The sequence below is a fragment of the Hyperolius riggenbachi genome, chromosome 10 (assembly GCF_040937935.1).
Source record: "Hyperolius riggenbachi isolate aHypRig1 chromosome 10, aHypRig1.pri, whole genome shotgun sequence".
Taxonomy (NCBI): Eukaryota; Metazoa; Chordata; class Amphibia; order Anura; family Hyperoliidae; genus Hyperolius; species Hyperolius riggenbachi.
In genome coordinates this window covers 121,251,473-121,276,050 of record NC_090655.1, presented here as the reverse complement: position 1 = coordinate 121,276,050, position 24,578 = coordinate 121,251,473, and the positions used below count along the sequence as shown (strand labels likewise).

Genomic DNA, 24,578 nt, shown 5'->3' with positions numbered 1-24,578 from the left:
CAGAAATGCTTCTACAGAAAGAGTTATTTATTTCTACTCTGCTACACAAGTTGCATTGATTGCTTTATTACTAAAGTAAAATACAATTTCTAGGACACATAATTACTGTGCTGTACTAGTGAGACCTCTGCTGGTACCAATCATCATATCAGACATGTTACTGCTGAAATCCTCACATTAAACACAAGATTTAAATCCTTACAGTAAAATCAGAAACTTGTAATTGAATCTTTATACTCTAAGAATGACAGATCGCAAGGCGTAAGCACACTAGGAAAAAAATGCATATATGCTGTGAAGGATTTTAAAGGGAATAGAGATGCTGATATTGAAATTAAAAAGCTGGATGTCAGGTAGCCTGCAAGTAAATTCCCTGACTGTAATTTTAGTCTGAAGATACTTATCACTAATCCTATTGTGCTGCTTTTCCTCTAGTTATTGCCTTGACAGATACGTAACACATTTCTTTTCATGGCTATAACAGCACGGTTTTGAAGCATTATGCACATTGGTAAACTATAATCTGAGCACCACAGATCACTTCTAAACTAGAGTACTGCAGGTTATTGTTGTAGAAAGCTAGCCTTTTGCATTACTTGAGGAACAACGTTCTTCACACGATTGCTGGGATGGTGACTGTGCGCAGACGGAATAGCTGGAAATGCTTTCCAATATTTCCGTTAGTTGGAAGTTTCTCGGAGATAATAGACTTTTTGTAAGTTTAGGTTGCAGTAAAATAGCAAACTTGGCATAAGACACTACTGCCTGTGCCAAAACTCATACTTAATATTACTGAACTCATTTAAAAAGAAACCCAACTAAAAAGAAGCTTTGACCATATTGCACCCACAGCATTATAGAGAATACAACAATACTACCTAGCGACCCTCCCCTCTCCCCCCTGTTTAAAATGTTTGATAAATGCGTTGCTGCATCAAATTCAGGCTACCACCATTTTTAAAAATGGAGTGTACTGGATGTTTTTAAACGTTTTTTAATAAATTGTGTTACGCTATGGGAGCTGTTTATGCTGGTGATTGGAGAGCTGGTGATTGGAGGGACATAGTATTAAGCTGTGTGAAGCTGACTCCTCTGTAATGGGGGTTGATATGATGGTGCAGACACCTCTGTAGTGGTGGTCCTGAAGGCTTGAGAAGTTCGTGAGCTAGGAGGGGGGCAGAAACCCTTCACTGCTTATACTGACTCCTGTGAGTAAGAGTCAGTACGTCTGGTGAGTGTATCTTTATTACCTGTTTGTGCACCAGTTGGAGTGAAGTTGAAGAAGTGAAAGGCAAAATATTATAGACTGGATACTGTTACTGTCATATCATCTGAATATAGTGATTTTTGAGATAGTGCTGCTGTTTTGTTCTTTGAATAACACTGCATTATGCTAACCCTCGATGCCCCACTAGTAACACTGCACTACACTATGCTAACAACTGATGCCCCACCAGTTACACTGCACTACACTACGCTAACCTCTGATGCCCTACCAATTACACTGCACTACACTATGCTAACCTCTATTGTAAGCCTTTGGGCAGGGTCCTCCTCCTTTTGTGTCCTACCTGATCATGCACCTTCATTACTGTGAACTATGCATCTGAGTAAACCTAACTTGCCTAATTAATCTCCATGCTCCCCTACAGTGACTAAGCATTACCTTGTACTCATACTGTGCTGCGTGATCTGGTCTTTCTTGGATTCAGGTATTGTCATTTTGCTGTATGTCACCCTAAATATTGTCTGTAACCTAAACTAATGTCCAGCGCTGCGTAATATGTTGGCGTTTTATAAATACAATAAATAAATAATAAACCCTTAATGCCCCACTAGTTACACTGCACTGCACTACACTATGCTAACTCCTGATGCCACACCAATTACACGCACTACACTATGCCAATCCCTGATGCCCCACTAGTTACACTACACTATGCTAACATCTGATGCCCCACTAGTTACACTGCACTACACAACACTAACTCCTGATGCCCACCAGCTATGCTACAATGCACTACATTAACCCCCTCTGCCCCATTTCCAGCTACACTACACTAACCCCTGCAGCTACAATGACTGAAGCACTAGGCAGACAGGCTAGTTAAAGTAGTGTGGGCATGAAGCAGAGCCTGTGACAGAGATAGAGAGAGAGAGAGAGAGCGCAGCTGTGATTTATGGGGGATAGCAGAGCGCAGGGGGAACTTAGGGGGGATTGAGATAGCAACAGATGCTGGGCAGTATAGGCAGACCCAGCCTCTGTGTGCGGATTTCATTCTTAGGAAGCCACCTCGGGTTCTCTTTAAAGAGAACCCGAGGTGGGTATTTAATTCTTAAGAGAACACAGAGGCATTAAAATCTCCCCATTTATAATCATTGTTTTCATTATAGTCTATGGTGGGAAACAAAGATGGTGCCTGCAACACAAGACAAGACTGTCCTATCAGCGGTGCTTCAGTAATAGTGAAGAAAGCCCTCATTGGAGCAGATAGGCTCCGAACAAGAGTTGGTGAAAACCTCATTGTGGATTAATTCGGAAGACAGATACAGTAGCTCATTAAAGAGAACACGAGGTGGGTATTTAAAATGTTAAAAGAACACAGAGGCATATCCTGTGCGCTATGACATGCCTCTGTGTCTCTGTATTGCCCCCTCAAAGTCGCCCCCCCCCCCCGGGGTCTGCTGTGCCCCCCTGTAAAAAGGGCTAAGCTAGTGACAATTTCCTTGGAGGAAACTCACAGAGGCGGGCAGCGGCTGGAGTGGAGGAACCCAGCTAGAATGACAGGATGGAGATAAATACATGGCTAGCAACAAGGAGAATGTTTTTGATAAAGTCAAATTTTCACAGAGCTCTGTGGCTGCAGTAGATGAAGAAAATTTGACAAAACCTTTGCACTACAACCCTCTAGTCTTCACAAATTATAGAGTTGATACAAAATTATATTAAATGTATGCAAATATATGCTAGCCAATGATTGGACCAATTAAACTCATCAGATACAGCATTTGATTGATCAATTTCCATGCAATTTAAATATGCATTGAATAAGCATAAACATTGAATGAACTGCAACAGACGTGTGCATACTCTAATGCTAATATAATGTGCATACTCTAATGCTAATATATATCTCTGATGCCGGGTAATTGATCACAGTTTGGGTATATATATGTGCTTGTACTTTGCATCACTTGTATGTCTGCACTTTATCTGATGAAGGGGACCCTCCATGGCCCCGAAACATATGTCATGTTGTGCATACAATAAAACTGCTTGGAACTTTGAACTGGTGTGCCAGCCGACCTTGAATTGCTAATGCTAATATAAATGGTAAGGTTGACATCAGGCATCCCTGGCATGGTCCACACCTTATAGAAAATATACAAGAACTATGCCCCAAATACTTAACTGGTGATGTAGTAGGATTGGAGTACATTGCACCCACCCAATCTAATCCCAGGCCAAGCTGTTGATGTCAGGGGAATATATAACTATGAAACTATGAGATTTAAAGTGCAAAAGAGTCCAGAGAGATCAAAAAACATTGTGAACATCTTGGACACTGGTAGATTCCATCTCAGATCTGAGTTCAGATGGATAATGAAACAACAATGCAGATGTGTGGCTTTACAGGGTCTTCAAGCTGGGTCAGAGACCAGTGGTCTACTGCCATGAACTGTGTGATTGAGCAGGTGTCACGAATGTCAAATGAGGTATGGGGAGAGAGGTTAGTCCTGAAGCTAAACAAAAAAAACCTAAAAGACTGGCTTGGAGCAGCCCCCCCCCCCCTACATTGTCTATAGCATTGATATAATGTGAGATAATACTGGTTCTCCCAACTCATCTGAGGCAGGTCACATGGTGGACAAAAGTGCCTCTTCCCAGTTATAGTACCTTGCACAATCAGAGTGGAATGCTTAAAAATAGGCTTCATTAAGGGAGGGGAGGTTAAGGTTAGGTGTCAGGAAGCCCCCTTCCTGACACCTAACCATAAAACCCCCCTTTACTAAAAGGAGGGCCTCATTGGCGCTGTGCCACTTGTGTTGACGTGGAAGAAGAACTGTTTCAAGCCTTTTGAGTTGCTGAGAAGTCCTGAGGGTTCAAAAAGGCCAAAGAAGTAACTGTTAATTCCCTGTATCATGAGTAGAGCCAGACAGTCATGTGGAGTGAAGCTAAAGAGCATCCATCTCTTTTGCACGACAGTCACATCCAGGGCCGGGCCGAGGCAGAGGCATGACAGGCTGCAGCCTCTGAGCGCTTCCCCTAGAGGGCGCATTCCTCTGCACTCTCTCCGCACTGCCCTCTCCCCTCCTATCTCCCCACTAAATTAATCATCCCGACCGAGTCTCCTGGCATCTTCTTCCTATCTGATGTGAAGCGCTTCTATCTAGCCTGAACTGTAACGGCCTCACTGTCATCAAAGAGATGACAGGCACGGCTGTGTGCATCGGGTAGCTAGGCAACAGCAGGAAGCCGATTTCTGCTGGACCGGAACTGGTGTCGGCTTCCTGCAGAGTTGCCTGTCACTGTGGACTGCACATGTGAGTTTGCCAGCAATGTAGCTGGACTCCGTGAGGAGGGACAGGGACCTCCTGCTGCTAGCATTCAGGCAGCAGTGAACACTGATCCCTGCTAATTGGTGACTGTAACGGCAAGAGACCACTCAGCTGTTATGTGGAGCCTGGGAAGAAGCAGGTATGGTAGGGGGAAGGGGGCTTTCACAGAGGCAGAGAGGGAATCGCACACATCACTGCCTATGTGACTTGATGTGATGTGTTCTCAGGACAGTCAGCATTGCCCTCATGTGAAGTGAGGGTAGATTAGGGATTTACATTGAGAGCACTGCAGGTGTTTGTGTGCATGTGTGTATATTATTATTATTATTATTTATATAGCGCCGACATATTACGCAGCGCTGTACAGTGTATATATATATATATATATCTTGTCACTAACTGTCCCTCAAAGGAGCTCACAATCTAATCCCTACCATTGCCATATGTCTATATTATGTAGTGTAAGTACTATAGTCTAGGGCCAATTTTAGGGGGAGCCAATTAACTTATCCGTATGTTTTTGGAACGTGGGAGGAAACCGGAGTGCCCGGAGGAAACCCACGCAGACACGGAGAGAACATACAAACTCTTTGCAGATAGTGCCCTGGCAGGGATTCGAACCGGGGACCCAGCGCTGCAACGCGAGAGAGCTAACCACTACGCCACTGTCTATGTACAGTGTGTGTGTGTGTGTGTGCATGCATGGGTGTGTATGTACAGTGAGTGTGTGTGTGTGTGTATAGTGTATGTCCCGTGTGGGGGGGGGGGGGGGTTGCGCACTGTGAAATCTCTGCCTCTGGTGCTGGGAAGCCTTGTCCCGGCCCTGGCCACATCCCCCACAGAAGGTCAGTTTTTAAACATACGGTATTTTTATCCTACTCAATTTTAACTCTTGCTGCCTGTGCTAACAGTGTGCTTTTTATTTTCCCATTTGAGGTCTGCCTTAACCACTTGATCACTGAGGGTTTTTTCCCTTTCAGAATCAGAGCAATTTTCACCTGTCAGCGCTCCTCCCTTTCTTGCGCCAATAACTTAATCACAACAAAATTATTTATGCCTTTTTTATGCACATTTTTTTTGGGGGGGGGAGGGGGGGTACTATGGCAGAGTGTGGGAGGGAAGGAGTTAATATTAAATGTTAGTGTGGGTATTTTTATGAAATAAAATGTATTTAGGTGTAATTTTACTATTTGGCCACAACATTATGTAAGTACGTGAATAGGATGTAATGCATGGCTGTGTTACTCCAGAAGAGACAATGGCGCAGGCATCTCGTTGATGCCGGCAATCATTCACACAGGGACTTACATTAATGAATGGGAACTGCGTTCCCATTCTCTCATCTCCCCGATAACAGGTGGTGATGAGTACCCACGCGGCAGTGCGCGGGAGCAGCTTGTAGATTGCAAGCTGGAAACCAGTGCAGATAATTGAATTTGTCATAAAAATATTCCACTCATTCTGACCCTTTTTAAAAAATAAATAAATAAATCTTTTATTGCATATGTATACCATTTATTTTTAAAATATGCAGCACTATTGCCACACTGTCTTTAAAGAAAAATATATTACTCATTACATTTATACGCAAGATACAGCAGGGCTACTTGCTATATTTTATATATAACTGCTGCTTTGCCCTCAGCCAGGCCGCAAAGCCTTGCCCAGCCTCAATTATCCTAGAAGCATGCAATTCTCTGAAGCTGTAAGTTCACTCCTAGTGATTAATTAGTGATCTGTTGCATTCACAGACCAGTAATTTGCAATAACAAAGAAAGGGACATGTTAATAATGTTGGCTGTTAACACTCTATATTCATAGGAACCATGTAGAGATCTGGGTCTACATGGGCATACTGTGACATTTATTCATAGTAGTTAAGATTAAACAAAGAGAGATAGCTTTTCAGCCAGAGTGACTTGAATCTTATAGGAGCTGTGTGTGGGTTTTAAATACAGCTTAAAGCACTGTAGTTTAAAGTTAAAATTTAGTACATGTGCATGTGAAACATTAAAGCCTACAGTTACAGGTGGCATGACTAGACAATGAGAGTTAGGATAAAAAACTCTGAGTACCAAATCATCCTCAAGGCAACCTAGGCAGATTCCTATGGCTTGGTAGGTGTCCAGGGCCAGCCACATCCTCTTTGGTCCACTCCCACTCCTCTGTTTATCGAAAAATGTTAGGCAAGAATGAGGAGCCTAAGCTCTTTCTTTACCTAAAACCCCATATCACCTAAACGTGGTCTGAAACTCGGACATAACTTTCAATAAAATTGTGTTTTCCTACTTTTTATTACTCATACAGTTATCATACTTGCTTTTGTGCACACGTAATATTGTCTGTTTACAAATTACAAGTTTTCAAAGTGTAGTTCTTCTTACCCTGAAAGCTAGAATTGCATTTTATTCTTTTTCTATTATAACTGCTTTTTATTATATATTACAATCTAATGAGCTATTCTGAACACTGTGTGTGCCTGAAGCAGAAACAGTTTCTCAGAGAGGGGTTGATTCACTAAACCCTGCGTTGTAACGCGCATAACGGTGTTCGTGCACAAACGCAAATTTTCACTCGAGACAATTCGCGATTGCATACAAAAACCGTTACGTGCATTATAAAGCACGCAAAACGCTAGCGCGGCCGTGCTGTGAGTTAGTACGGTTTATTGAGTCAACCCCAGAGTGTTTGTTTACCTTCCAGTGTTGATAGATTTGTGTTTAACAAGTAAAAAATATACAGTTTGGATGTGGATTAAAGGGCCTGTTTCCACTACACGCAGATTGGATGCAGAATGGATGCAGAATGGATGCAGAAAACTGACTCCAATGAATGCCTATGGGCCTGCTTCCACTAAACGGAACAGGTAGCGCACCCAAGCTGGGCTGCAGCTCTCTCAAGCTGCTCCACATCTTGTCTCAGAAATTTGACTATTTAAATACATTTGGGCATGGACAGGACCAAAATACAGAGGAATCCTATGCATCACCTCTCTGGCAACAACTACAGCTCATCAGAAATTATGGATCACTTTGGATGGCTGAGATTTAAACTGGATTAAAATTGGACTTGGACTGAAAATGCCTAGCCTGCTAGGAGCTGACCTCAAACTTTGAAATTCTTCAACTTTCTTCAACCCTCAGCTCCTGATCCTTCTGTAAGTAACGGAAATGGCAAAAAACACCTTGTGAGCTTTCTATGTTATGACTATCCTATTTCTACATTTATTCCAAACTTTTTAAATTGAAACAAGGAACTGTCTTAATTTGTTTTAATCTGGAGCATCTCCTTCTTTTTCTGAGAAGTACAGCTTGCATATGACCCCTTCCCTTTGATCTCAGCAGGGTGTCTATCAGCTGTCCAAATGCCACCATTAAAATACTCAGCTGAGATGCTTATCTATATTGCAACCTCTGTTCCCAAGAAACTCTTACAAATAGATTCTGCTTTGATTACCCCTCTAAAATCCTTTGGGATTCTCAAGAAAACAAGGCGGGGGAAGAGGGGAGGAGGTGCAGGCACCCATAAATCAAAGCCAAAGCAATCATCACATATCTATAAATCAGCTGTATCAGTAAAGGACCCAGATAACAGAGACAGCTGCCACACTCCTGATTACAACCCCCAGCCAGGAGCTAGGAACACAGACCTCAAAGTTAAGGGAAACAACATTAAAGCAGTACTCTGCAATGCCAGGTCCATAAACAACAAAACAGCAGTTATTCATGATCTAATAGAGGCTTCAGATCTAGCTTTAATTACAGAGACATGGTTGGATCAGAACTCAGGACTAGTGTTGGGCGAACAGTGTTCGCCACTGTTCGGGTTCTGCAGAACATCACCCTGTTCGGGTGATGTTCCAGTTCGGCCGAACACCTGATGGTGCTCGGCCAAACCGTTGGGCCACATGGCCGAACTAAGAGCGCATGGCCGAACGTTCCCCGAACGTTCGGCTAGCGCTGTGATTGGCCGAACGGGTCACGTGGTTCGGCCCCCGAACGCGCTCTGATTGGCCGAACGGGTCACGTGGTTCGGCCCGAACGCGCTCTGATTGGCCGAACGGTCACGTGGTTCGGGTAAATAAATACCCGAACCACGTCATATCTCCGCCATTTGTCTGTGGGTTTAGCTTTGGGTAGGCAGGCAGGGTAGTTCGCGCTCCAGCCACGCTAGCCAGTCTCCCCTCTCATTGTGTGTCGCTGCTGGGAACAGTAGTACACCGCTCGCTCAGCCACACTATATAGCATTGTGTGTACTGCCACTGTGTACCTCGCTCAGCCACGCTATATATAGCATTGTTTACTGCCACTGTGTGTACACGGCTCAGCCAGACTATATAGCATTGTGTGTACTGCCACTCTGTGTACACCGCTCAGCCAGACTATATAGCATTGTTTACTGCCACTCTGTGTACACCGCTCAGCCAGACTATATAGCATTGTGTGTACTGCCACTCTGTGTACACCGCTCAGCCAGACTATATAGCATTGTTTACTGCCACTCTGTGTACACCGCTCAGCCAGACTATATAGCATTGTTTACTGCCACTCTGTGTACACCGCTCAGCCAGACTATATAGCATTGTGTGTACTGCCACTCTGTGTACACCGCTCAGCCAGACTATATAGCATTGTTTACTGCCACTCTGTGTACACCGCTCAGCCAGACTATATAGCATTGTTTACTGCCACTCTGTGTACACTGCTCAGCCAGACTATATAGCATTGTTTACTGCCACTCTGTGTACACCGCTCAGCCAGACTATATAGCATTGTGTGTACTGCCACTCTGTGTACACCGCTCAGCCAGACTATATAACATTGTGTGTACTGCCACTCTGTGTACACTGCTCAGCCAGACTATATAGCATTGTTTACTGCCACTCTGTGTACACCGCTCAGCCAGACTATATAGCATTGTGTGTACTGCCACTCTGTGTACACCGCTCAGCCAGACTATATAACATTGTGTGTACTGCCACTCTGTGTACACCGCTCAGCCAGACTATATAGCATTGTTTACTGCCACTTTGTGTACACCGCTCAGCCAGACTATATAGCATTGTGTGTACTGCCACTCTGTGTACACCGCTCAGCCAGACTATATAGCATTGTTTACTGCCACTCTGTGTACACCGCTCAGCCAGACTATATAGCATTGTGTGTACTGCCACTCTGTGTACACCGCTCAGCCAGACTATATAGCATTGTTTACTGCCACTGTGTGTACACGGCTCAGCCACACTATATATCATTGTGTTTACTGCCACTCTGTGTCTGCTGGGAACAGTAGTACACCGCTCACCCGCCACTGTATAACATTGTGCTCTGTGTCGCTGCTGGCAATAGTGGTACACCGCTCACCCACCACTGTATAGCATTTCTGTACTGCCACTGTACTGCTGCCAGTCAGCGTGTACTTTAAGGATAAGTGAAATGAGGAAGAAATCCGGTGAAAGAGGGAGGGGCAAGGGAAGAGGTGTTTCCCCTGACGGTTCACGTACAGGCCGCAGGGGAGCACCCAAGAAAACCCACTCAATACCGCCCATGTTGTCCAGGACAACAACCCTCACAGATCCAAAAGAACAGGACCAGATAATTACTTGGATGACCTCTCAAGCGTCCAGCAGTGGGTTAAGCAGCACCAGCACATCACGCACGAGGTCCGAGTCCTCAGCCAGTTACAAGGAGCCAGTGGGCACAAAGCTGACACAACCGGCAGCGACACCACGCACACAACTGCCAGATAACCAGTCCGATGAATTACCTCAGGACACAATGGGGTATTCGCAGGAGCTATTCCCAGGCCAACAAACTTCCACCTTTGAAAGGTCAATGGAGGAACAGCCAGAAATGTTGTGCCCGGATTCACAACCATTAACTGTGGGAAATGCACCGGGCACTGAAATACAACAAGGCGAGTCCGAGGACTTTGAAACCCAAATCCCAGAGCAAGTTGGGCAGGAGAGGTTGCAATTGCAGGAGGTCGGCCGAGAAGCTCTGGAAGACGACGTTGGAGTGAGCGGCGCAGAGGTTGTTCTGGGGAGCTCTACTCCACGGCGGCGGCCCCCCACAATGACATATGACGAGTTTGAGGAGATGGAAGAGGAGGGTATGGACAATGTGGACATAGACCCAGATTTTGTTTGTGAACGAGAACATCGCCGTCGTAGCAGCAGCACAGATGAGTCTGTTGAAGAACCCACTGCTGCACGAGTTCGCCTTGTGCCACAAGGTAGGCGGCGCGAAATTTCAGGCACCACAAGCGTGGAAGTTCAAGTGAGAGGCAAAAGAGGCGCAAACAGAAATCGCCAGCAAGGCAGGTGCTCCAAAGTCTGGGCTTTCTTTGAAGACTGCACTGAGGATGTTACCATGGCGACTTGCAAGGTGTGCAAGACCCGCCTGAGCAGGGGGAAAAGTATTAACAACCTCTCCACCACCAGCATGAGCCGCCACATGATATCCAAACATCCCACTCTGTGGGCAAACTCGACAGGACAGGGTACCAGCAACACTGCCTCCCTTGGGTTCACCAGACTCACCACCAGACCCGCCTCAGCAGCAGCAGTAGCCCAGCCATTGCGTGGTTCACAACATTCACAAACATCAGACGACGCTGACACTGTCACTTTCCGGAGTAGTGCTCTTGAGGTCTCCCAGTCTTCATCAAACACAACAACCAACAGCCCTTCAGTGTGCAGCCCTACGGTTCAGTTGTCTGTCTCGGAGATGTTTGAGCGCAAGAGGAAATTGCCAGCAAATGACCCCCGGGCCGTGGCAGTAACAGCCAGCATAGCCAAGCTTCTGGCCTGCGAAATGCTGCCATATCAAGTGGTGGAGACAAACAGCTTCAAGGGCATGATGTCAGTGGCCATCCCACGTTACGTGGTTCCCAGCCGCTACCACTTTGCGCGCTCTGCAGTGCCTGAGTTGCATGAGCACGTGGTCAGCAAAATAACCCGAAGCTTGAAGAATGCTGTTGCCTGCAAGGTTCACCTCACCACTGACACCTGGACGAGTGCGTTCGGCCAGGGTCGATACATCTCCCTTACCGCGCACTGGGTGAACCTTGTGGAGCCTGGCAGCGATTCCTCACCTGCTACGGCGCGGGTGTTGCCCACGCCGCAAACAGCTGCACCGCCGTCCCTCCCACTGGATAACAACAGCAGCAGCTACCTCTCTGACTCCTTCTCCTCCAACGCATCTCAAAGCTGTACCTCATCCGGAAACGCGAACCCAGCACCAGCAGCAGTAGGATCGTGGAAGCAGTGCAGCACAGCTGTTGGCATGCGTCAGCAAGCGTTGCTGAAGCTGATCTGCCTTGGGGATAAGCAGCACACAGGGGAGGAAATTTGGAGGGGAATAAAGGAACAGACGGATTTGTGGCTGGCACCGCTGGACCTGAAACCGGGCATGGTTGTGTGTGATAATGGGAGTAATCTCATTCTCGCTTTAAGGTTGGCTAAGCTGACACACATCCCTTGCCTGGCGCACGTGATGAACCTAGTAGTTCAGCGGTTCCTGAAGACATACCCAGGCGTGGCCGATCTTCTGTTGAAGGTGCGACGAGTGGCCAAACATTGTAGAAATTCAAGTACTGCTTCGGGGGCACTCGCCAAGATGCAGGAGCGCTTCAATCTCCCCCACCATCGCTTGCTGTGTGATGTCCCTACGCGCTGGAATTCTACGCTGCACATGCTAGCCCGCTTTTGCGAGCAGAAGAGTGCAGTGGTCCAGTACATGACGGCGCAGTACCGAGGCGCATCCGGCCAGCTGCCAAGCTTCTGTGGATCCGATTGGGCCAACATGTTGGACCTCTGCCAAGTCCTCCAAAATTTTGAGCAATCCACGTTGCTTGTGAGCAGTGACAACTCTTCAGTCAGCATTACCATACCACTGCTGTGTTTACTGAAGAGGTCAATGTTGAAAATCAAGGAAACAGCTGTCATGATGCAACTGGGGAATCTGAAGGAGAAAACGATCAGCGTGATGGTACCAACATCAGGCCATCCGCCTCAGGAAATGCTGGCCCCAGCAGCTATGACGAAGAAGAGGAGGAGGAACAGCTGGAGTTGGAGCAGGAATTTCCTGCCACCACTGACGAGGGCCAGAGCGGTGCATGTTGGACTTCCACAATTCAGCTCGAATGGTCAGCAGAAGCAGACCAGGAAGAAGGTGACGACTATGATGCATCACAACAACTATCACAACACTCACAAGAGGATGATGAGGATTCTGGTAGGACTCTGGCACACATGGCTCAATTCATGCTAGACTGCATTGAACGCGACCCACGCATTGTGCGCATTCTGGACAACACCAATTACTGGGTTTATACCCTTCTGGATCCACGGTACAAACACAATGTTCCAAAACTGCTTGAAGAAAGAGTCAGACAGGTCAAAATGGAAGAATACCAGCAGGCCCTTGTGGAGACTTTAGAGAGGAGATTGACATCCTCCCCCTCCTCTAGCCAGTTGTACGCCGACAGACTGACTTCCGCAAACCCAGGACGACCAGGAGGGCAGCAAACAACGCAAGCCGCAGCTAGTGCCCAAAAGGGAATGGTATCGGCAGTGTCCTTGGAGTGGGAAAATTTTCTGACACCCATGCAGCAGCAGCCCACTGAACAGCAAGCATGCAGATCCACCTCCAACACCGATCGCCTGGAGAAGATGGTCAAGGACTACATGTCAGATGGCGTAGCTGTGTCTAACAATCCATCTGCACCCTTCAACTATTGGGTATCGAAGCTAGACACCTGGCACGAACTGGCAATGTACGCAATAGAGGTGCTGGCTTGCCCGGCAGCCAGCGTTATGTCGGAACACTGTTTCAGTGCTGCCGGAGGCATCGTCACAGATCGGCGTATCCGCCTCTCCACAGAAAATGCAGACCATCTGACTCAAATTAAAATGAATCAATCCTGGATTGGAAACGACTACGCAACACTCCAGGACCCCAACCAAGTAACATGACCAATGAACATCTGGGATGGTTTAGCGTTTCCGGTCCCTGTTTATTGAACCTCTCATCTGTATTACATTTATGACTGCATGGCGGCAAAAAGCATTGCTGCTATATCCGCACGCTTTTTGTCCAAATGCAAGACCTGGGTTGTTGTGTCTCAAAAAGCATGGCCTTCTCCTCCTGCGCCTGCTCCTGTTCCATCACGTGTGCTGCTGCTGCTGGGTTAGCGTTGCCGGTCCCTGTTTATGGAACCTCTTCTCTTTATTTCATTTATGACTGCATGGCGGTAAAAAGCATGCTATCTGCACGCTTCTTGTCCTCATGCAAGGCCTGGGTTGTTGTGTCTCAAAGCGTGACCTTCTCCTCCTGCGCCTCCTCCTGTTCCATCACGTGTGCTGCTGCTGCTGCTGGGTTAGCGTTACCGGTCCCTGTTTATGGAACCTCTCATCTTTATTACATTTATGACTGCATGGCGGTAAAAAGCATGCTATCCGCACGCTTCTTGTCCTCATGCAAGGCCTGGGTTGTTGTGTCTCAAAGCGTGGCCTTCTCCTCCTGCGCCTCCTCCTGTTCCATCACGTGTGCTGCTGCTGCTGCTGGGTTAGCATTACCGGCCCCTGTGTATGGAACCTCTTCTCTTTATTACATTTATGACTGCATGGCGGTAAAAAGCATGCTATCCGCACGCTTCTTGTCCTCATGCAAGGCCTGGGTTGTTGTGTCTCAAAGCGTGGCCTTCTCCTCCTGCGCCTCCTCCTGTTCCATCACTTGTGCTGCTGCTGCTGCTGGGTTAGCGTTACCGGTCCCTGTTTATGGAACCTCTCATCTTTATTACATTTATGACTGCATGGCGGTAAAAAGCATGCTATCCGCACACTTCTTGTCCTCATGCAAGGCCTGGGTTGTTGTGTCTCAAAGCGTGGCCTTCTCCTCCTGCGCCTCCTCCTGTTCCATCACGTGTGCTGCTGCTGCTGCTGGGTTAGCGTTACCGGTCCCTGTTTATGGAACCTCTTCTCTTTATTACATTTATGACTGCATGGCAGTAAAAAGCATGCTATCCGCACGCTTCTTGTCCTCATGCAAGGCCTGGGTTGTTGTGTCTCAAAGCGTGGCCTTCTCCTCCTGCGCCTCCTCCTGTTCCATCACGTGTGCTGCTGCTGCTGCTGGGTTAGCGTTACCGGTCCCTGTTTATGGAACCTCTTCTCTTTATTTCATTTATGACTGCATGGCGGTAAAAAGCATGCTATCCGCACGCTTCTTGTCCTCATGCAAGGCCTGGGTTGTTGTGTCTCAAAGCGTGGCCTTCTCCTCCTGCGCCTCCTCCTGTTCCATCACGTGTGCTGCTGCTGCTGCTGCTGCTGGGTTTGCGTTACCGGTCCCTGTTTATGGAACCTCTTCTCTTTATTTCATTTATGACTGCATGGCGGTAAAAAGCATGCTATCCGCACGCTTCTTGTCCTCATGCAAGGCCTGGGTTGTTGTGTCTCAAAGCGTGGCCTTCTCCTCCTGCGCCTCCTCCTGTTCCATCACGTGTGCTGCTGCTGCTGCTGCTGGGTTAGCGTTACCGGTCCCTGTTTATGGAACCTCTTCTCTTTATTTCATTTATGACTGCATGGCGGTAAAAAGCATGCTATCCGCACGCTTCTTGTCCTCATGCAAGGCCTGGGTTGTTGTGTCTCAAAGCGTGGCCTTCTCCTCCTGCGCCTGCTCCTGTTCCATCACGTGTGCTGCTGCTGCTGGGTTAGCGTTGCCGGTCCCTGTTTATGGAACCTCTTCTCTTTATTTCATTTATGACTGCATGGCGGTAAAAAGCATGCTATCCGCACGCTTCTTGTCCTCATGCAAGGCCTGGGTTGTTGTGTCTCAAAGCGTGGCCTTCTCCTCCTGCGCCTCCTCCTGTTCCATCACGTGTGCTGCTGCTGCTGCTGGGTTAGCGTTACCGGTCCCTGTTTATGGAACCTCTTCTCTTTATTACATTTATGACTGCATGGCGGTAAAAAGCATGCTATCCGCACGCTTCTTGTCCTCATGCAAGGCCTGGGTTGTTGTGTCTCGAAACTTTACAATCAATTTTCTCAAAAACTATAAGCTCTTTTTCAAATATTTTTTTTCCTCTTGTACCCACTCCCAAGGTGCACATACCGTGCTAATTTGGGGTATGTAGCATGTAAGGAAGCTTTACAAAGCACGAAAGTTCGGGTCCCCATTGACTTCCATTATGTTCGGAGTTCGGCACGAACACCCGAACATCGCGGCGATGTTCGGCGAACGTTCTCGAACCCGAACATCTAGGTGTTCGCCCAACACTACTCAGGACCCACTCTCGCAGCTGTGGTACCAGACAATTACTCAGTTTTACACTGTGAAAGGCAAAACCGCAAGGGCGGAGGATTAGCTCTGTGCTTCAAATCCAGTTTGAATATTAAACCCCTTGCTGTAGCCCCCACCCACTCTTTTGAATGTCTAGCAGCCCAGCTCTCAGCTGGAAAAAAAATAAACATACTGCTTGTCTACCGACCCCCTGACGCTGGCTCAGCTTTTCTCAAGGAAATAGCAGAACTTGTATCTTGCATAACACTGAAACACCCTAGGTGGATAATTCTTGGAGACTTTAATGCACGGGTCGATACACACTCTTCCCAATTTGGAACTAAGCTACTTCTCTCCATGAATGAACTGGGCTTCTCTCAAGCCGTCAACCTCCCTACCCACAAAAAAGGACACACTTTGGACCTCATTTTCCATTCAGAACTCCTAATATCCAATGTGGAAATTGATCCAGTAGTTTGGTCAGACCACCACACTGTCCACTTCTCCTTTACAGCACCGGCTACAAAACACCAAGGGAAAGAACTAATAAAATATCGTTCCTTGAAAGGTTTGACACCCCAACACCTTCAGAACAGCCTCAATCTAGGTGGACTGACAGATCACAACTTAGGCCTTGAATCCATGGTCCTTAAATATAACCACGATGTCTCAGCCGCTTTTGACGCCATAGCTCCCTTAAAGATTAAACGTTCCGCACCATTACATCACGCTCGCTGGTTTGACAACTCTATAAAGGAACTAAAGAAACAGGGACGCAGACTGGAACGAAGGTGGCGCAAACATCAGTTTCCTGATGACAAACTTTCCCTAATTGCTCACCTGAAAAAATATCAAACGATGATTAACAAAAAGAAGTCCTTATTCCTGTCTCACGAAATTGCAAATGCAGCCAACAGACCTGCCCAACTCTTTCGCACGGTTGACAGTCTCTGCAATCCATCTTGCAGGAAATCCAGCATCAGACCTTCACAGGAACTGTGCGAGAAATTTGCCCACTTCTTCTCAGACAAAGTCTCCTCCATACGATCTGCCATTCAATTCACAGCCCCAGAAACCCATGCAGAGCCATATAACAGGTACAAAAATAGCCTACCACCATGGTCTGATTTTAAGGTAATCACTGAAAAAGACATCTTGGATATCCTCTCAAACCTTCGCCAGACTACCTGCGATCTGGCCCCTGGCCCCACTAAGTTCATGTTGAAATGCCCTGAACTATTTACACCGGCATTCCACAAAATAGTCAACGGCTCCTTACAAGAAGGGTGGTTTCCCTCTACTCTGAAAGAAGCAATCGTCAGGCCTCTACTCAAGAAACCATCCTTAGACCCAGATGCTCTAAACAGCTACAGACCTGTCTCAAACCTCCCCTTTCTGGGAAAAGTTATTGAAAAGGCTGTCTACCTCCAACTTGAAGCCAGGCTCTCCAGAAACAACATCCTTGACCCTCTTCAATCTGGTTTCAGGAAATATCACAGCTGTGAAACAGCCCTCACCCAGATTTGCAATGAGCTGCTCATTGCAAGAGACAAGGGTCAATGTTCCATCCTGATTTTGCTCGACCTCTCAGCGGCTTTTGACACAGTCGATCATGAAATCTTACTCAACAGGCTACAAGAGTACTGTGGCATAGATGGCATTGTTCTCCGGTGGTTCAACTCCTTCCTGGCTGGCAGAACACAAAGGGTAGCCTTAGGGCGCTTCCTCTCCTACCCTGTACCACTAAAATACGGTGTACCTCAGGGCGCAATATTATCCCCTTTACTGTTCACCATATACATGCTGCCACTTGGAGAAATCATACAAAAACATGGCCTGACATATCATTGCTATGCTGATGACACCCAGCTATATTTGTCATTCAAACCTGATGTCACAGACCCTACTCCACAAATAAACGCATGCTTAGCTGAGCTTCAGGAGTGGATGAATAATAATTGGGTAAAACTTAATGCTGACAAAACTGAGGTTCTTGTTATCGAGGGCCTGGGCTCAACAGCAAAGCAGCTCCAGTCTCAACCAACACCGCTAAGGATAGGGAGCTCAGACCTGAACAACTCAGACTGTGTGCGCAGCCTGGGAGTACTGATTGATGGGAAATTAAGCTTCAGGAATCAAATCTCAGCTGTTGTGAAACATTCCTTCTTTCACCTAAGGAATATTGCAAGGATTAAACACCTAATTCCTTCAGAGGATCTTCCAACCCTAGTTCATGCCTTCGTCACATCGAGGTTAGACTGCTGCAACGTCCTCTACACAGGCCTGCATAAGAAAGACTTACGCCGCCTGCAATTAGTACAGAATGCCGCCGCAAGGCTGTTAACGAGCCAACCCCGCCATTGCCACATAACACCAACCCTGAGCTCACTCCACTGGCTACCGATAAAATGGAAAATTCTGTTTAAGATTGGCTTACTGACATTCAAATCCTTGCACAATCTGGGCCCTGGATACCTGAAGGACTTGTTGCAACTACATCACACCCCCACAATCTTAGATCAAAAAGACGTAACACCTTGGTCACCCCCAGAGTCCACCTCAAAACCTTTGGAGACAGAGCCTTTTGTCATGCTGCCCCTACACTTTGGAACTCCCTGCCACACCCAATCAGGACAGCCCCATCCCTGGAAGCATTTAAGTCTAAACTGAAAACCTACCTTTTCAGTCTGGCATTCATGAACATCTGACTATCTCCTCTGTAACACAACCCAGCCTGAAACCCTGTATTAATCTGAGACACAGCTATGCGCTTTGAGTCCTATGGGAGAAAAGCGTTTTACAAATGTTATTGTATTGTATTGTATTGTATTGTATTGTAAACGCGATTTGATGCAGATTTTCCCATAGGCATTCATTGGAGTCAGTTTTTCTGCATCCATTCTGCCTCCAATCTGCATGTAGTGGAAACAGGCCCTAAAGCTGAATAGCAGGAGAAAGTGCTTTGTTTAACCATTTCCTTGATGTTCTGATAGAATTTTTTTCTGGGATAGTAGCTTTCAAGCTGTGAGGAATCTTTTAGAGCGAAGTAGAAATGTTGGCTTTCAGACCACTTTAAAACATTTCTGCCTCCTGTTTGTCAAAAAACAAGACTGCATGGGTAACTTTCATGATAATTAACTTATTAGGGCCTATTTCCACTGCACGCAGATTGGATGCAGAATTTATGCAGAATGGATGCAGAAAAACTGACTCCAGTGAATGCCTATGGGAAAATCTGCATTCGAAAAATCACGTTTGGTGGAAACAGGCCCATAGGCTTTCATTGGAGTCAGTTTTTCTGCACCCTTACTGTTACCTGTTGCTCTGCTTCCAACCAGCAAGACAATCTGATGCATGTGCATGTCAACACATCCATTTCGTGTTAACAGCTGCATGGTCATTTGAGACAGCTTGGGCTGGTGCATTTATAGAGAATGATCTGTTCAAAGCTTTATCAAAACACTGCTTTAACCATTACACTCTATGCGTATTATAGGCATAACTGATACTTTTGGCAGCAACAGAACTCAATAAGACATTTGCAGCTCTGAAAAATTGTGTTTCTAATCACTGTGAGTACAATACAAATGGTCAAGTGTTTGTTTACTGCGCATCTGCTGAAGACATGTACTTAATCAAAATGATGGTCCAACAACTGCTGTGCCTCTTTTCTCTTGTGAAGAATTATTTCTCTTAGGAGTTTCAAAAACGTTCTGACTTGAGTGGTGAGCACATCTGCAATACGGATTACAGTACTGAAACATGCTTGTAGAGCAGATTGTGTTTTAATGATGATCATCACTGAGTTGATGAATTGTATAATTCGCATCCTCCTTGACCGTTTTGAGAAGCATTTCTTGAGTCTAAAATCCATCAGGTGAAATAATTGAATTGGTTAATCCCAGCAGTCTGGTTAGGTATCGGCGCAGCTGATGAACAAAAGGCTGCTACATCTCTGCAGTACACGTTTGGCTTATAATGTTGCAAAAAAAAAATAAAAAAAAATGGAAACCGCATGCCCTGCCAGCAGCAAACAAGTGCTCCCATTCAGTGGTGCCAGAGTAACATGAAACAGGAAGCTTTGGGAGGGACTGTGCGTGAAGATGAACTCTGTACTGGAGTAGCATGCCAGCAAAGGAAAAAGACATGTAGGCATGTTGGATGCTCTTTTATGTGACTTTAATGTATAATTTACAGTGAAACAGAGATACTCACCTCATGGTTTTCTTTAGTGAAAGTGATAAAAGTAAACCTCACATCAAGAAGACAGCATTACCAAAGACCTATGAAAATTATACAGTAGGTGTCTAAAAATGGTCAGATTGCTAAAACCATAAAGACTTGTCTATTTTTCCTCAAGCTTGTGTTTCTGAAAACAGAAAATCCAATTAATATTGTACTTACACTGTAATTATCACCTAGTTCCATTTATAGGGGTCATTAGCGATATTTCATGCAATATTTAGATACAACCGTAAAGTTAGACTGTACTTGTGCTTGGTACTTTTCTTCTGCTTATTGCAGATATGGGGCTTGATTCACAAAGCGGTGCTAACTGTTAGCACGCCTGTGAAAACCCCCTTAGCACGTCTAAACAAGCTTTTCGCGCATAAAATTTTATGCGCGTAAAACTTTACGCGCGTACTGCACGGAGCACAGGGCAAGTTAGCGCGCGATATGATTGAGAAATCCGGTGCTAACCTACTTAGCACCCTGGTTAGCACGTCTAAAGACTTTAGACGTGCTAAGTAGGTTAGCACCGCTTTGTGAATCAAGCCCATAATGCTAAAGTAAACCTGTGAAGTTAAAGCGGAATATAACCCTGCATTTCAACTTTGCTCTAAAACATTATTTACAGCATATTATATGCAAAAAGCAGTTTTTTTTTACTAGACCAGCATTGGAAGGGTTAAACACAGAGGTTTTAAGTTCCGTGCAGACATTCAGATGGTTACATTCTATTTAGTTAGTGTGTAACTGTTTATCAATAGATACATCTCTTTGGCTGTCCTCCAAGCTCCTTCTCAGTGAGAGAGATGAGTCATAATAAACACATATTTGTAAACAAAAAGTATCTAACTCAAGTTCGGATTCGGTTGCAGAAATCTCTAGGGACTTTAAAGCCCTGTGTAACCCTTCCAATGCTGGTCTAGTAAAAAAAAAAATGCTGGTTGCATATAATATACTGTAAATAATGTTTTAGAGCAAAGTTGAAATGCAGGGTTATATTCCGCTTTAAGGGGAATAAAAATGAGATACTTACCTCAGTAGGGGGAAGCCTCTGGATCCTCCTGCACAGTGGCACGGACCTGCTTGGGCTTCGGCAGAAATAGCCAAACCCGATCGTGTCTGTACTACTGTGCAGGCACAAGCCATCGACAACCTCTCCACGACAGTTTTTCAGAGGGGACGGCACTGGAATGGACCGGTCGAGGAGGGCAGGGAAGCCTCATGAGCATCTGGTAATTTACCTCACTAGGCGGTAATTTTACTTTTCAGTGCATTAATAGATTTAGTGAATTGGCATTTGGCAAAATGATAGATAAAATCAGCAGTTTTCTGCATTACCGAATGTGATAATGCTTAGTGAATAGAGGCCATTGTGAACCTAGCCTAAGTGTGAAAATGAGCACATACATTCTGGAACCTTTCAGAATCAGAAGCTCTAATTTTTTGGCAGCTGTGGAGAGCATTTGATCTCTAATTTAACCACTTGCGGATTTGCGCTATGCTTATCTACGCCCCTCTGTACTTCATGTCCAGATCAGGTGTGTAGATAAGCCTCTCTTTGTTATGCGCAGCACGTGCATTTTTGTGAAAAGGCCTAATGAAAATATACATTTAAGAATACACATCAAATAATGTATACACATTTTGATTAGACCTTTTCAGGCTTTATATTGGATGGATGAGTGGTGGTGGCTGCATGTATGGGCCAACTGCCCTTCTCACTCTGACCACATTGTTGGTGGCTTAGTGCGAAGGTCCCATGTGGGCGGCATCCACCTCTCTATCTATACTAATTTTAATACATTATCATTTTATTTATAGTTATATTTGTTGTAAATATATGACTTGGGCGGCCCTGCTAATATGGTCCCGCCTCTGTTGCCGGTCACTCTGCATTTCACCACCTTCTGGCCTGTCTGCGTGCCATTCACCGGTTGCTCCACATTGGTATACGGACTTCCGGGTTGGGTGCACATGGATGGAACACAGGCTGTGGTAGTGCGGGTGACGCCTCAATCGTGTAATGACGTACGCATACCAAGCAAGCGTTCCCCGTGTGGTGGATGTCTGAGGACGGACAGGTAGCGGAGGGGGGCCCTATTTGTACATATGGCATTGTACTTCGCCATCTACAGAGGAAAACTTATTTAGGGTGTACCAAATTCCTGAGGAGGCTTTTAGCAACGGCGAAACATGTTGAATGTGTGTACCTTTAGCTGAACCCAGAACGCAGGAGGGCCCTTGCACATTCCTGCCATCCTGCTCTACTCATGTCATCCGGACTGAGATGCTGTTGGTCTACAGAGTAGTAATTATTTTCACCAATGCTGCCTGCCTGCTACAGTCTCTGTGTCTGGTCTGGGCTTTTGGCTTTATCTATGAGCATAGATAAGCCATGGAAGATACTATCTACATGGTGGGAATCTGCGATTGGGATTTCATCATGTTGCCATTTGATCATTTGACATGCACATGTATCTGAAGTGTTGGATCAACATGTCTGTATTTCTTCAGGAGTAACTGTTTGCATCTGATAAGTTCTGCTCTGTGAGTGGGATTGGTCCTTACCATCACATGGATCAAATGATCAGGCAGGCAGTCAATGTCTAGGGTGAATTGGAAGTTTTACCTTTTCCGCTGGCTTTGCACTTTGGATTTTTGCTGCATACAGCTACGGTTATCTTGTGGGCACATGTATATGGAACATTTGGATAGGTATTGACTGAAATCAAATACTGTGGACTGCAGCCACACTGCATTTGTCATTCTCCAGTGTGTCTGGTCTCATAACTTTTAGAATATTGGTGGAGTTTGGGGGTTTTGTAGTGTTATATTATATCCAGGTTTATATATGTGTATTTTTTGAGTGATTCTATAAATGTATATGTTAATACCAACATGCAACCAAGAGCCAATTCTTTCCATTATTGCTTTTACAATCACCTGTGACTACCACCTGAAATGAAAAGGTCAGAGGGCTGTCAGGCCAAGGCAGAGCATGCCAGTGAGTGCAGCACACCAGGGAGGGAGGCACCAGCTATCCTATGAATTAAAACACCCACAGTGGTAGCCATCCAATGTGGAGGCCCCTAATATCCCTATCTTTACAGTCAGGAGGGGAATACTTGTAGACACCAGCAACACGCAGCCAATTGCAAAAAGACAAATGTATACACCCTCCGATGTATAGCAACCAATTCCATCTTAACTTTAGCAGCACATTGGACCCCTACAACGAGCCCTGAGATAAAGATGTTTTGGGCTTGATCTTTAACAGTGCAGTTTCTAGGCTAAAATGCACCCAGGGCGATAGTGTAAAAATTGCGCCCCCCCCCCAGCAAGGTATGGGTGCCCGCAGTATAGGTTAGCCAGGTCTAGTTGCACTTAGTATAGGTCCCCCCAGTATAGGTAGCCCAGAATAGGTACCCCAGTATAGGAAGCCAGCTATAGGTACCCCAGTATAGGTAGCCAGGCATAGGTGAGCCAGTATAGTTGCCCCCGCTATAGATTAGCCAGGTAGGTGCCTCCAGTATAGGTAGCCAGTATAGTTGCCCCCATTATAGGTTAGATAGGCAGGCGCCCCCGGTATAAGTTAGATAGGTAGGTGCCCCCAGTACAGGTTAGCTAGGTGGGTGCCTCTAATATAGGTAGCCAGAATAGTTGCCCCCAGCATAGGTTAGATAGGTAGGTGCCCCCAGTATAGGTTATTTAGGTAGGTGCCTGCAATATAGGTAGCCAGTATAGTTGCCACCTGTATAGGCTAGCTAGGTAGGTAGGTGCCCCCAGTACAGGTTAGATAAGTGCCCCCAGTATAGGTTAGATAGGTAGCTGCCCCCCCCCCCAGTATAGGTTAGATAGGTAGCTGCCCCCAGTATAGGTTATATAGGTAGGTGCCCCTCAGTATAGGTTAGATAGGTAGGTGCCCCCCAGTATAGGTTAGATTAGGTAGCTGCCCCCCAGTGTAGGTTAGATAGGTAGCTGCCCCCCAGTGTAGGTTAAATTAGGTAGGTTCCCCCCAGTATAGGTTAGATAGGTAGCTGTCCCCCAGCATAGGTTAGATTAGGTAGCTGCCCCCCAGTGTAGGTTAGATAGGTAGCTGCCCCCAAGTGTATGTTAGATTAGGTAGGTGCCCCCCAGTATACGTTAGATAGGTAGCTGCCCTCCAGCGTAGGTTAGATTAGGTAGCTGCCCCCAGTATAGGTTAGATAGGTAGCTGCCCCCCAGTGTAGGTTAGATAGGTAGCTGCCCCCCAGTGTAGGTTAGATTAGGTAGGTGCCCCCCAGTATAGGTTAGATAGGTAGCTGCCCCCCAGCGTAGGTTAGATTAGGTAGCTGCCCCCCAGTGTAGGTTAGATAGGTAGGTGCCCCCAGTATAGGTTAGATAGTTAGCTGTCCCCTATAATGGAGGGGGAGCCGGAGCCGCGGGTAGGGCAGCCCGACCTCTCCCTCCCTCTCCCGGGCCGCCCTCCGTGCTCCCCCCTCAGATGCAAAGCGAGCAGCCAGGAAGCGC

The 24,578-nt window shown here is 46.2% G+C and overlaps 1 protein-coding gene across 2 annotated transcripts in view; it reads left to right on the top strand.

The window, feature by feature from the left end:
• The first annotated feature begins 2,555 nt into the window (after positions 1 to 2,555).
• Positions 2,556 to 24,578, top strand: part of NPFFR1 (neuropeptide FF receptor 1) — a 660,400-nt gene continuing 638,377 nt past the window's right edge. Inside the window, exon 1 of one of the 2 annotated variants that reach the window (XM_068257825.1) lies at positions 2,556 to 2,576. The gene's annotated coding sequence lies outside the window, so the exon portion shown is untranslated. Of the gene's footprint in view, positions 2,577 to 4,643; positions 4,700 to 24,578 lie in introns of those variants that run through there. The other variant, XM_068257824.1, reaches the window with a different exon arrangement.